At 41.9% G+C, this 14,261-nt stretch overlaps 1 protein-coding gene across 1 annotated transcript in view; it reads left to right on the top strand.

The window, feature by feature from the left end:
• Window positions 1-14,261, top strand: part of ANK3 (ankyrin 3) — a 192,890-nt gene that overhangs the window by 40,239 nt on the left and 138,390 nt on the right. The window lies entirely within an intron of this gene.

Below are 14,261 nucleotides of genomic sequence, written 5' to 3' on the forward strand. Positions count from 1 at the left end.
ATGATGTGAACTCAAAAAGCCAAGAGCCAGCGACTGAAAAGGCAGAGCAGCCGTGGCAGAGGAAATGAGCAGGCAGAGTGTGGGGAGGGCAGTGTCAGGGGGCTCCTGGAGGAGCAGGCTGGCACCCAGACCAGGCTGGCGCTGGCCACAGCCCCGGGCTGCCTCAGCAACAGGGGCCACGGCCCGCCAGCAGAACAGCAGAGGCTCTGTGGAATCCTTGTCCCTAAAAATGTTCTTTCTCCTCTGCCAGCTTGGCTTTGGGATTGCCAAAAATTCTGTGTCGCCAGCCCGTGCCAGGAGGCTGCACTCCAGAGGCGTGGGGCACCACCCCACAGTGGCCTTGGTCCTCTGCAGAGACTTGTGACTCTCTGTGAAACTGCCCCATTTAATCCTTTCACCTACAAAGGAGACCTATTTGGCAAGTTTTAAATTTCACGTGATTCCCTTGAATCCTATTGCAGAAATTATCATATTTCCTTTCTCCTTGTTCTCAAGCACCTTTTCAAAGGCAGAAGAAAGCTATTTAGGTACCTGGGCTTTATTCAGAGCCAGCTTTTCTTCAGTTAGAAACAAAAATTCAGACACTGAATAGTAAGCCTGTGATCTTGGCTTTCTAGAACTGGGATGTTTGCATTTATTGTTTTGAAATTACAGTTCTCAGCTCTCAAAATTAACAGTAATGCTAAATCAAAATCCAGTTTTACAAATTGAATATTCAGGTTACTTTGTTTTCTGTGGTGGCTCGCAGTAACAGCATTGCTGAGGTAGCTGTGGGGCAGTGGTTGAAATCTCTGCTACAGGGAGCTCTGTGCAGGTATGTCAGTGAGGTAAATTGATTTAAACTGGCTTGACCATCCTTTTGTGCTTAAATTGAGGTGGAAGGCTCCTCCACCCTGCAGACAGCTGTTGGCTTCACTGTATTTAGTCAGTGGGAGAAGTGGGTCTTACTCATGAATCCTATAATGCCCTCAGCAAAATGTGCAGGAACACAGGGTAGCTGTTAATAGATTGCATCATCAGTGACATTAATGAAGTATTTTCCAGCCAGGTCCACCTGAATGAATGGCTGGTGCACCAGGGCCTCAAATTTTGCATCTTCTGAATGCAGAGGTGTCTACATAGAGAACTGGTGTGATAACAATTTGGTGTTTAAACTCAAGAGCACAGAGCTCCTCCCTGGTGGCTGCGCTCAGGTTGATGCAAACATGGAGATCTATTTCTGGAAAATTGAAATTATCCCAATGGTGTTTTACATCCAGCTTATTTCCTTTCATCAACGTGTCTCAAATGAGACATAAGGCCTGACCAAAATATTAGGCCATGATTATTTTCTTCTTCCTCTTTGCTGTTCTTCTGTGCCAGTGGATATCTGTTTCCAGCTCAGAGCTGTGAGGTGAGATGTGTGACAGGCAAGTGCAGTGCAGGAGCTTGTGGTGAATTGAAGATATTTCAATATTCCCCTTCTCAGAAGGTGGGTATTTTTTAAAGCCACTCCTCATGCAGGGAAGCACAAAGAAAATTCCTGTTGCTGATGATAGCTTCCATTGAAAAGGGAGAAGTCTGCTTCACTAAAATCAGGAACCTCTCTCTGGGCTTCCCTCTGAAGCAAAATTATTTTGCCCTGGTGTTGCTTTTAATCTCTCTAGTTTAGGAACTTGAAGTACATAGAGAACAGGCTTTTAGTTCAGGAAAATAGCCTCTAGAACAAACGGCACAAACCTATCATAATTAGTCATCAGAAAATCTGAATAAATATAAAATTACCATGGAGTGGGAGGCAGGCATATGTGGTATTCAAAACACACGGAGTGTAAAATGATGTTATTGTTGCCTTTAGAAATAGTTCAAAGTAGTCTGCATTAGAAAGAGCTGATAAGCAGAATGACAAAAGCTTGTTTCATGAGTGATTCCAAGCAGCAGTGGTTTTCTGATCAGCTGATGCTGCAGCTATTTTGGGTATTCCACAGATCATGATTACATACACGGGGAATGATTGGAGGCAGCAAATATGGTAAGTGAGCCAGGAATCCTGGGACACGCTCTGTCACTAACTTAACAGTCTTCTATTCACTTGTCCTTTGCCATTTCAATCGCCAAGGGAAGTGCAACAAGTGACCGTGCTTAGTTCCATTAAAAAAAGAAAAAAAAAAAGAAAAAGGAAAAGCACTTCCTGAGGCTGCTATTTTTAGCAATGGTGCAGTGTCCAAAGTGTTAACTAATTGAGTCATCAGGTTTCATATCTGGCCACAGAAAATGGCAGTGGAAGAGGGAGAATGCTTTCCAGAACAAGTAAGCATTTGTGGATTCTGAAATGAGTGAAATCTGCATATCGAGTTTCTTGTGTTGGTGTTTTAAGTCTTTGATTGTTTGAGGCAAAGCTGGACGTAGGAAGAGGTACGTTTTGGATTGTTTGGTGTGTTTTGTTTTTGATGGCTGGATTATGGTATAGGCTGAGGTGGCAGTCAGAATATTGCAATTATTTGTTCTGTCTTGCCAGTGGCTACATCGTGTTCAGAACGCTCTGTAGAAGACTCCGATTAAAATTGCACAAACATTTTGAACATTGTGCTCTGTGATTAGGGCCTTAAGTTACACAGATATTTGTAACACTTGAAGTCTTTTAGCCAATCTTGCATATTTAGAAAAAAAGTTTAAAATCTATGCTTTAAAGGTGTATTTTTCAAGTAACACACCTCTTCTACTGACAGTCCACAGGTGAATTAAACTTGCAGAGGAGCCAGCTGTAGTGCTAGTAGTGTGCTAGTAGTGACCTTTAAGGAGGAACACGTACCACTCTTACTCTGAGAGAGCCCCAGTGACCTTCAAGGTGCTCCCTGTGGGATTTAAAAATTGCTGAAGTGAGGAAGCTGCTGTGGAAGGACATCCTTGTACTCCATGAACCAGGTTCAGAGGGTTTCAATAGCTTGGGTGATTCACATCAGTTAAAAACCACAAAGCCAAATCAGTTCTCTAGGCTACTCTACTGCAGAATTAAAAAAAACCAAAAAACCAACAGGTTCCCAGGAAAGTGGATTTGTGTTTTTAGTACTGATGAGTGCCAAGCTTTGTGGAAATGTCAATTGGTGGCAATATTTTTTTAGCTAGAGATGCTACTGATGCCAGAACAGAGCTGTTTAATAGCTAATTTCCATGTCAGCAATAGCTTTGTGCTCTGAAAAGAGTACTGCAGTGAGTCCTCTTAAATGTGTATGCTGTTGTTTACTTGTGTCAGCACAGAACTAGATGTTGTTCTCTGCTAAAAAGCATCTTGGAAAACTTTAGTTGTTTTCTACTGTAGATGTTCTTTCTATAAGCTTATTTCCACCAGTAATTTCCAAACTGTGAAAACATTTACTGGGTTATTTTTTTTGTGAAGAAATTTTTTGAAGCAGCTCTTATTATTCAGATATCTTACAATACTCGATTAAACTCTCTATTGTTCAGTCCTGAGAACTTTATTTACTCTCTCCTGCCTTTTGTAGCACGGTGGTGTCTATTTTCATGGTGATAAACATCTTTGCTGATGCTCCACACGAGCCCAGCAGCACAGAGCCCGCCAGGCACAGTCCCTGCAGGTCCTGTGTGCAGCAGCTGGGCGAGCAGAGCGAGCTGCACGCGCTGCCCCAGCCCTGGCGTTGGCAATGTGCTGGTCTGCAGGATGCTCTGCCCCTCTCTGCTGCACCAGGATGGTATTTTCTCTTGCTTTACAGGGGTTTGTTACCAGCTGTATAGAAACTGCTCTTTCTGTTCTTTTGGATGTTATTTGGGGAAGGTATAGCAGCACTGTTATTTTGGGTTTAGCATTGGAGAAGGGGCAGAGTATATGTGTGTTAAGCTTCTCCTTGCTGATAAGTTTTTTTCCTTTATGATAAGTTTTGTTTTCATCCCTTATGTAAATCTTACATAGGCTGCCCTTCATATTTGAGAGGCAAGAGAGAAACAAACTCTATTTCACTATGTGTTTATGCTGTGAATTTGCTGTTCAGGAGTGATACTTTAGCACTGTACAGTAATGGCCCATTCTATCATCAAATTCTAGGGGAGATTCACTGTGTAGGGCTGGTATGGTTAGTTGTAGCTTATTTCTGTGATAAACTGATCTTCACTTAATTGATAGCACTAAAAACAAGTTCTAAATCTGTGTCTGTTAGATGTAGTAGGAATAAAGTCTTTTTGGCCAGTTTGAAAAGTTTTAATTCACTAGTATTATACCATTATATTTGATTAAACTGTTATGTGTTTTTCAAACGTACTTCATTCTGATGCTAAGTGGAAGTGGTAATTTTTGGACTAAAATAAATTAGCAAATCTGGTTAAGGTGAGGTAAAATATTAAAATTGTTCTGATGTTTGTATTTTTGTTCAAAAAATTGAAGGCTCTCCAGAGATATTAAATTCCTTGTGATGGTTCTGCCAAATCCTGGCTTTCTAATGCACAATGGCTTTGAAAACCAGAAAAATATTAGTTCAGCTCTGTAATTGAAAAGTCACTGTGTGAAAATGGCATCACCCAATCTGCAGTGATTTAGCTGTATATTTGTTAATTTTCTCTCATTATGAAACTTTTCTTTCTCCCTGCATTGATCTCAAAGATCCCATACAGCTAAGGTTGTTCTCACTGTCATACAAACCTGTTTGTGTCTGTAAATGCTGGTCCTGCCCTTGCCCCAACAGGGATTTAGATTCCTCCTTCTGCTTTAGAACAGAATTTTTTATTTATGCAGGATTTAAGAGTTTTAAACTAGAGTTTAAAATTTAGGTAACAGATGCAGAGCTCTGATTTTTGGTCACAGATTTTGGTGCTTGGGCTGGAAAAAGCACTTTTCCTATTGGAATCTGAGCTCATCCTCAAACCCAGAACATGTGGAGTGAGGAACAAAACACTTGTAAACTAATTTACGTTTGCTGTGCACGCCACTGAGTGCATTTCATCCAGACAGCCCCAACAAATGCTCTGACAGAGCTTTCCATGCCACTGCACAGATTCCCAGCAGTGAAATGCCAGTGTTTAATCGTGGCAGGGAGGGGTGGGGGCTGGTGGCTCTCCTGTGCCCAGCCCCACAGCTCTGTGCAGACCCCATCCCATGGCACCACAGCTCGGAGAAGGGGTTCTCCTCTGTGTTTGCAGCAGGAACAGGCTGCAGTGTGTGTAGCACCTGCTCTGGCTTGCTCTGCATTGCCTCTGTGGTTTACAGAGGTGTGGTGGGTTACAAAATGGGCCTGGAGTGACTGGGTCAGGTCCACAACAGCAGGCTCACATGGAAAATGAGCCATGGGAAGTTGTGGGCAGCAGGGAATTGCAGCTCCTGTAGGAAGGACATGGCTAAGCCAGCACAGCCTGAAGTATCCCTGATGGTATTCCCCAGCAGGGCTCAGGCATCTCCAGGCCAAGATTAAAATTGTTTCCTGGCAGGTTGCTCAGCTCCTGCACTGGGGACTGCTAACCCTCCTGTGTGAAATTGCCCTCATGAGTTCGGGAAGTGCTGGGTAGGTATTTTTCCTCCTCAACCACAAAATTACCTCGGTCAGTCTTTAGCTCCAGGAGGACGTTTGAAATCTTTAGTTTCTTGGTTTCATTGATTCTTTGCCATTGTAGCAGGTCTGTGTGTTTCACAAGGAGGTGTCAGGACAGCTGGTTCTGTAAATGTCACAAGCCCTCCTGAGGTGAGCTGCTATGACAGACCTCATGTGATATCTCTGACTGCCCCTGCAGAACTTACTGATAGAAAGTTTACGACTGTTTTGCAAATCTTGAGTCCTCTTAGTACTCAGAAACTCTTTAGATAATTTCCACTGGCCCTTCAGGTTCTCTGTCTGTCACATCAGCCACATGGAGTTCTCCAGAGAGAAACCCTTCCACAAAGTGCCCAGGTGTGTAAAAGGAAGAGGTTCTTTGCTCCTGATAGGGGTCAAAATCCCTGCTGTGGAAACCCATGCATTGGCACTCACAAACTGATCAATGTTTGTAATTCTTGTAAGAATACTAAACCATATGCCCCCTCTCCCCACAAAAAAATTAAACCTCTAGTATATAGCTTTAGAACTACCTATTCAAATGCCTTTAAAACCTAAAAAGGCAGAAATTGTAATTATATGTGGGGTTTGCAAAGCTTGCAGTGTAAATTGGTGTGTGTCTGCGTGTATTTTTGCCACCTCTGAAATGGCTTGACCAGTTATCATCAAAATCTTTCTGTTTAATAATTAGAATTTCAAAGTTCCAAGGCAGAATCAATTTGGTTTTAAATGAGAGTTGAATTCAAAAGCAGGCATTAAGTAGAAACTTATGAATTCATGGTACTGAAAGCTCTTAATAGATTATGTAGTTTGTCTATAATTTCTATAGTTTATTTGCTACCGTATTTTTGGGGAAAATTTATGTGCATGACACTTCCCCTGACATGGAGTTTTCTCCATGTTACTACCACTAATTTCACCAGATCTGATTGACGCATATTTACATGATATTTTTATAATCAATAAAATCTCTCCCCCTAAAATCAATGGTATTATCTCATTTAGGTTTGTAAACCCTCCATCACCCTCTGAAATTATAGACAAATAAAAGCAGTGTACAAAATATTTCAACAAGAGTTGCAGAACTCTTTTCCTCTCCTTTTTGGGTCCTGATTCTAAAATGATACTCACAAAGGGAAGAGGAGGTGTACTGACTGATGTTATTGATGCAGTGATCTGAAGAAAGTGACTTTAGCATGGAAATGGCTTTAAACTTGGGCCTGAGATGTGCTGAAATTATCTCCTTGCTCTTTGGGTAGTCAGCTCCTGAGAGGAAAACAGCAGGGAAGAGATCAATGGCATCTCATCTAGCTTGACATATAAGAGAGTTATTATCTTCAGGTGAATATAAACATGAGAAGAAACCCTGGAAGCACATCCAGCCCTTCTCTGGCTCTTTGTGACTGTGGTAGCAGTTATGAAAGCCAGTGATTTATTTTTCACTTGTAAATGCATGATAGGAAAACTTAAGAGAGGGAGAGATGAGTCATTATGGATTCAGGAGTTTCTTCCCAGAATTTGAAATAAACTTCTAGCTGCTGAGACCTTCAGCCTGGAGGATGAATCTTGGATTTGAAATGCCAAAATCTTTTGCCTTTTTATGCATCAGATCCTTTTCATTACGTATAAGTGTGAGTTGGTCACAAAGGGCCTGGTTCTTACGCTGGTTGTTACTTTTAATGGAGTTCAGTGGTTCACTGGTGAAACCAGGGATTATCCCAGTCTTAGGGTCTTGAACAGAGTGTGTCCCAATTTACCTTGTCATTTGTCTTTTCATCCAGTCCAGTCTGATAGCTGAAAAGTCACTATTCAAGACTTTTATGGTCTTTTTATGGACTTCTTTGTTGTTTTCCCATTTAAATTATTCTTGTAATTTGTTGGTCTTGCATATTTAGAAAGATTGTGTGTGTTTTGCAGTTGTACATTGATTTTTGTAGTCCTCAATCTTGCTGTTGGTGTTACTAATTTGATACTTTCATACCAGTAATTTTTTTCATAAATTCTTCAGGTGAAGCTAGCACATGAAACCTGTGCTTCAAAATCTCAAGTCTTTGTCTGTGCAAGCTGGCAAAGCATATGGAAATAGTGCAGACATTCACCTCCTGTCTGAACTTTGTCCCTGTGGGGATCTGACCTCAGTTCAGATGGTTTTGGTTGGGTTGTCAGATCATAATTTTGTATAGAATGGCAGCTCAGTTTTTCTGTTTTTGTTGAGTTATCTATGTTGGCAAATAAATAACGTGGAGATGACATCTTTAGGAGCATTTTCAACTTGCATGGTGTGTTCAACGTATTATAGATATTATATGTGGATGTTAGGCAAGAATTTGCTATAACTCTATATCTTTTGTGCCTTGGAAATCACAACCCTCTTTGCTATTTGCAGCAAATCAAAAGAATAACAACAGTTTTTCCTTTCTATGTTGTGCTTGAGCTTTCTGAGGAAGCAGGCCTTCAGGCATTTAAGGACACGCAGGTGGGATTGGTGGTGTCACAAGTCACAGGATTGAGTGAAGGAGGCTGCATGCACAAAGTCTAAGCACCTTTCACAGTGAGAAAGCTGCATCACAGCTCCACAGCAGGTGTTTGTCACTGCAAACAATGTCCTCTAGACCTCTCTGTGCTGTTCAGGGCAGTCACAAACACCTTTTTTACTGATTGGAAGCTGTGAAATGTTCTTGGATGTACCAGCCGTGACAGCTCAGGCTCTGGGTCCTTTGGAACCACCTTCCACTCCAAGTGGTTCATTTTTCATGGGAACAGGGTGCATATTCAGCATTTTGACAAGACAGACTTCATGGGACCAAGAAGGCTCCATGGGATCTTGAAAATGGTTTATACTAAACCTGCACTTTGTCCTGTGGTCTAGTAAGCAAAGAGGCTTGTTTGCATGAATGTTTTCCTAGTTTGGCCAAAGATTTCTAGAAGGAAGGACCTGCATCTAAAGTGCATTTTCCACTTTTGTTTTGAACTCCTTAGATGTGTGATTTTTTCAGGAAATGTTTCATTTTTCTCTACAGGCATGATAAGATTGATCACTGAACAGGGATGGAGCCTCAGTTGTTGAAAACGCAGTTGGTTGTAGATTCACATGCATATTTTGCAGAAGTACAAGAAGTTTAGTCCCCAGCAGTGTGACCAAGAAGAAAGTTTCACACAGCCTAATACCAGTGTGGTTTTTAACCTGTGGAAAGCATACTGTAGTTACCTAGTTGGAATAGAGCCCTTTATGGGGACATTGCAAATAGCATCACATCTTTGGCTGCTTTATCATGCACAATTCAATAATATGATCAAAGAAAGTTGATGATTAAATTGTGTGATAGGGCAAACAATTAGAGGGAATAATTTGGTTTTTGATTAGTAATTATGTTGTTTCTCTTTTTGCAATCATATTCAAAACAGCTGGCCTTCCCTAGCCAAAAGATGTGTCCTCTGAATTGTCAGGCACTGGGAGTGAAGCTTTTCCTGCTGCCCTGAGGTTGTATTTAGAGCTGTGATCCCAAAAGCAGTCTCTGGAGGGTAATTAACAGCACAACTGCAGATAGCAGTGGGCCCCAGGCTGGTACATCCTTATCAGAAGAAAACACATATGGTAGCATGGTGTGTAAAGTGTGAGTACTTGTTTGCACAGAGAACATCATTCATCCACTGCAATCAGCCCCCTTTCTAATAAAGAGGATACAATTGAAAATGTTTAATAGTGATATCACTAAAAGGTAGCAGCAGAGAGATACGAGGGATTAGAGCCTCTTGGAGGATGAATGAAGAGGCTCCCCTTGACAGTGATGTCACTGGTTTATTTCATGTGGTTCAGACACTGATGTTAATTTGCCACTGTTGTTTATTTGAATAAAAATTCATTGCTTACCCAATGGGGTAACACATTTGCATGGAAGAAAATTCTAAATTAGCATAGGAGCAAAATCTAAGAAATACCAAGGTCCTCCTGTTTCTGGGGTCATGCTTAGTGCCCATCAGAGTTGAGCCTTCCTGCAAAAAAAAAAGCCAATGGCTGCAATAAGCCCACCCTTATCAAAATAAACTTATCATCCATTTCCTCAGGTCACCTCATGCTGCTGCAAGGACTCTCTTTGTTGAGCACATTTCCAAATGGAAGTAACATAAGTTCATCCTTTAAAATGAGGTCATTGCCTCTCCCCACAACAAATGTTAGGCATGGTTAGCATCTTTTTGTTGGGACTCAAGCCAGAATGCATCCTGCTCTGGCACAATGGGAACCTGCTGGGGGTTTCCCTTCACAACAGCTACTGTTAAAGATGGAGTGAAAAACAAAACCCTGCTCCCAATGTGAAAAAAAGACTGGATTTTTAATCTGAAAAAGAGGCCACTGTAAGCAGAACACAAAGGAAAGAGAGATGAGCATAATAAAATACCACCAGTATGGGGGGAGGCCTGTGCATGTTAAAAATAATGGCTTTGCACTTTAGAGGGTTCACTCAAAAATACAGATTCTGTTTTCTTAAGGGACCCTCTCTAGTGCCATGGGAAAACCAGGCCAGGCCCTGGACTGACAGTCAGTGAAAATTTGCTAATAGTTTTTTCTCTTTAGCCGTGATAAATAATCTCTTACTTCTTTGGAAGCACTTAAAGAAAAAGAGTGAATATGTATTTGCTAGCATGAGTCAGCATCAGCATTTTCTGGAGGTTTAAGGTAATATCCAAGTGGCTTAGGCATTAGTCCTTGCTGTAATAGAAATATTTTTAATTCATGTAGCTTTTCCTGAAAATGGAGAAACAGTTCTCGGGTCCCTTCGTCTTGTGGCAGGACTAGGGGACCATAAGGTAGAGAAGAGTTGGCAAATGGAGTGCTGCTGCCAGCACAGCTTATTCAGCCCCAGCCCTTTCCTGAGATGTCCCTGGGATGAAAATGAGCTCCAGACTGGAAAACCTGTTGTGTGCTACAGGCAGTCTGCAAGCTCATCAGCCTGCTGTACATTAGAGAGGGATTTTTTATAGCAGTGTACCTTAAAGGGAAATGCATGAATCTAAAAGAAATACACATTGCATAAAACCTTCCTTCATTAGCCAGTTGAGCACATTTGCACATTTCTTAAAACTAGAAACAGTCCCTTTTTCTTCCAAGAAAGTGTAGGGAGAGAGGGGAGAAATCATACCATCTGTGAAGAAAAAGCTTGGTATTATGCATTCACCAGTACTGGTACTCCCATAAATCCACTGTTTATTAAATATTCTCTGAATAGCCATTTCAGAGCTCAGTGCTGTGCACAGCACCTGAAGTTTGTCTCTCCAAGAATTAAAACACTTGTAAAAATCTTGATTTTTAATTTTAATCTGCATGTAAAGTTTGAAAAGGCAGCAGCTACAGGAAGCCTAGGAGGGAAGGGCTGCACAGAAAGGGCTGCAATATTCATGGCTGACTGTAAGAGGTGCTTTGATGTGTGTTCCATGCCTGTTGTTCTCATGATATCTGTCCAGACCTTGGAGAATCAAAAACCACTTTTCATCTCCATTTCGTATTGGGATTGATTACAGAGAAAGAGAAAGGGATTTGAACTGGCCACAAGCATCCAGAATGCTTCTCAGGAATACTGAGGTTTAATTAGTGAAGAATAAATCTTTGAGGTCTGGGGGCAGAATGTCCTGTAGACAGAGTGTCTATGTCTATTCTGTCTGTGTGGAACTCTTATTCTCAGATGCCAGCGAGCGTGGAAGGTGGGAATGGGCACATGGAGAAGAATTGCCCACAGACAGGAGCATGTGGGTGTCCTGAGTGATGGTTGGAAACCCAAAATCCTTTTCCCCCCACTGTGGTTTTAATGCATTTCATATAGCAGGATCTTTATCAATTTATGACATGGGCTTCCAGGAATGATGGCAGTCCAGGTAAATAATTACTAACATTCTTATTGCACTTCTTTGATCTTTAAAATTCTCCATTGGTTTAAGCCTAGGCTCTGTTGTTGTTTCTGTCTGTACTGAGGCAATTTACAGGCTCTAGCAGGGACTCCAAGAGGCTCTTTTTTAAACAAAACAGTGTCAATTGAAAGTAACACTTTTCTACTCTTCTGAAGTATTTAAAAAAAAAAAAGTCAAATTTAGGCTTAAAATACAAATGTAAAGTTGGGAAATTTTGGGTTCAGAAATGTAAAAGTTTTGGATTGATGTTTTTGATCAATTCCTTAGGTTTTGGATGGAGAGTGTTCATTGGTTCTCGTGGTTTTGAAAGTGACATGTCTTAACAAGGATACTCAAGACATTTTGTGAGACAGAAAAAAGTTTGCAGTCTTTCCTCTGTGTGGGTAGGTCTGAAGTAATGCCTTAGTTCTAGGGGAAGTAGAAGCTGGCAATGCTGCTTTTAGGGAGGCTGAAACGCTTTTGGTTTCCAACAAGGTCGTCTCTGTTTTCTCTCTAATGTTACTGCTTGTTTCTGCTGATGGTAGAAGTAGAAATGGATGGAGGGACTCCCAAAAGCCCTCTTTGCACAATGGTACACCCTCAGTCTGTTATCCCTCTGTGCAAGTCTCAAAGCTCCTGTGCGTGGTGGCCCAGAAAGGGTGAGCTAACCCCATCTGTAGGCTTGGGAGCATCAGCCAGGGTCAGACACAAAAGGTTTTCCCCTTTCTCAGAGCACAGGGACATGTTACACCCTGTGTGCTAAGGCAGCTCGTGCACTTGCACACATTGGCTCACATCATGTTCAGGTAACTGGAAACCAGTAACAGTTAACCAGTAACCAGTGCTGGGTTACTGGTGCAGGCTGACAGGTGAGCAGGATGCTGGGCCCAACACCTCACCAGCCCCACTGAGGGATGGCAGCCTGGCTGCTGGTGTGGCTGGACACTTGTAGCTGCTTTGGAGTGAGTTTTGAGGGATGACTGGCAAAGGAGGACCTGCTGTTGGCTTGAGGGATTCCAGGAGTGGATTTGTGCAGCACCTGAGATAGTTTGGTCTGAGACATTTTGATATGGCCTCAGGCTGGGACTGTGACCTGGACTTTATCCTTCCTCCTGTTAGTGAGTGCTTCCAAGGCTTAACAGCTGCTAAGTCTTCAGAACCCCTAAGTCCAAAAGTCATGCCCAAGTCTGTAAGAGACACAGGCATTGTTCTCCTTCCCCAGTGAAATTGCAGTTAGAGATTAATGTGATTATCAAATATTTATTGCTGCTTCTGCCTCTCCCCCTCCATTTTGTTTGAGCAAATAGACTGGGACGTGTCTGCAGAGGAGCAGTGCTCCTTGTCTGGCTGTATTCCTGTGACTGCCTGCTGGAATCTGATTTTCCCCTCCCCACCCAGAGCAGCTGTAAACAGCTGATGTTAATTCTGGTCCCCCTGCTGACTGTGCCAAACAGGGATGCCATTGCCCTCTGACAAAAAGGCTCCCGCTCTATTGAGTCCTCCCTCCTACCTTTAGTAATGCTGATAAAATGCTGACCTGTTTTTTTACCCCAGTGACTGCTGTTGCTAAGCACTGAGAATATGACCTGTCTCCTGTAATAATCTGCATTGCACAACTCAGATGATCTCCCAAATGAAAGCAGCTCTCAAGGCAGCTTTTCTTGCCCATGGTCTTTACAGTTATGACTGTTTACTTTGCAGGGGCACCTTATTTTTGAGAAAGCTTGACTAAACACCAGTATTTGGGGGCTGGATTTGGGGGCTGTTCTGTTGGGAAGGACATTGCAGAAGCTGGTTTGTAATGATCAGTGTGGCATGCTTGGAAAAGAATGATAAAGAGCAGGGAAGGCTGTAAACTGGTGACTTATAACTGCAAAGTGTGCAAAACTCAGGAGAAAATGAGGAGTTCATAAGTAATGGTTTTCTCCTTAGAGGGGAGAGCTTGTTTTATTGGAAGTACCAGTAAAATGGTCTTGTAGCTTGTATGGGTACAAGAAGAAAAGCAGATTTTCTACCCACTTATCATTTTGCTGTCACCATGCCCAAGACTGCTTCATCCTGCATGTGAAGGAGGCTTCTGATGGGCTTGGGGCAATTCTTGAGCACAACATCCAGCTTGCAGTGGCTGTATTGACAGGAGAGGAGAAAACTCTATAGCAAATCCAGAAATTTGGTGTTAAAAAAAAAAAAAAGAAAATTATTTGAGCAACAGATAAGTAACTGTGCTTTGGTGCCAGGCTGGTTCTTATTTCTCTTAGCACTAACTGCCTTTATTGTTTAGTGTAAAGGTAGTTGTTGCACTCTTTCAAAATGTTAAAGCATCTCAATGCACTGGTAGCTGCAATGATGTAAGCCTGGGAAGAAATGATACTGAGAGGCAAAGAACCCAGACAACTCCTGCTTTACCAGTCTACAAGAGGGCACAAAAAATATGTTGACTGCCCAAGATGCCAGGGAAAGCTGTGGCACACATAAAAATCAAAGACTGTGTGATTTGTCCCTCTTGAAAGCTAACCCAGTTCATTGCATTTGCTCCAAGGCAGGATCAGCATTATCTAAACTGTCCTCCCTGGATATTTGCATAACTTGTTAAAACCCTCTGGGGACGGGACTTCCTCTCAGTGATTCTGTCATGACTTAACCAACATTTCTGCTGTCCTTACATTCAAGCTGAAGTCATCATAAAGTAAATTTGTGTAACTATCTTTAATGTAAGGTCTGAAAAAAAGGAAAATGGAGTTTATATATTGACACTGTACCTAGAAATTTCTGGCTTCTTCACTGAAAGTGGACAGGTATTGTCAATAAAATGTGCTATAAAATGAAGGAGAATGGAGAAAATAAACCAAAATGTTAGCAGATGTGAAA

This window comes from Molothrus aeneus, chromosome 8 (genome assembly GCF_037042795.1).
Source record: "Molothrus aeneus isolate 106 chromosome 8, BPBGC_Maene_1.0, whole genome shotgun sequence".
Classification (NCBI taxonomy): Eukaryota; Metazoa; Chordata; class Aves; order Passeriformes; family Icteridae; genus Molothrus; species Molothrus aeneus.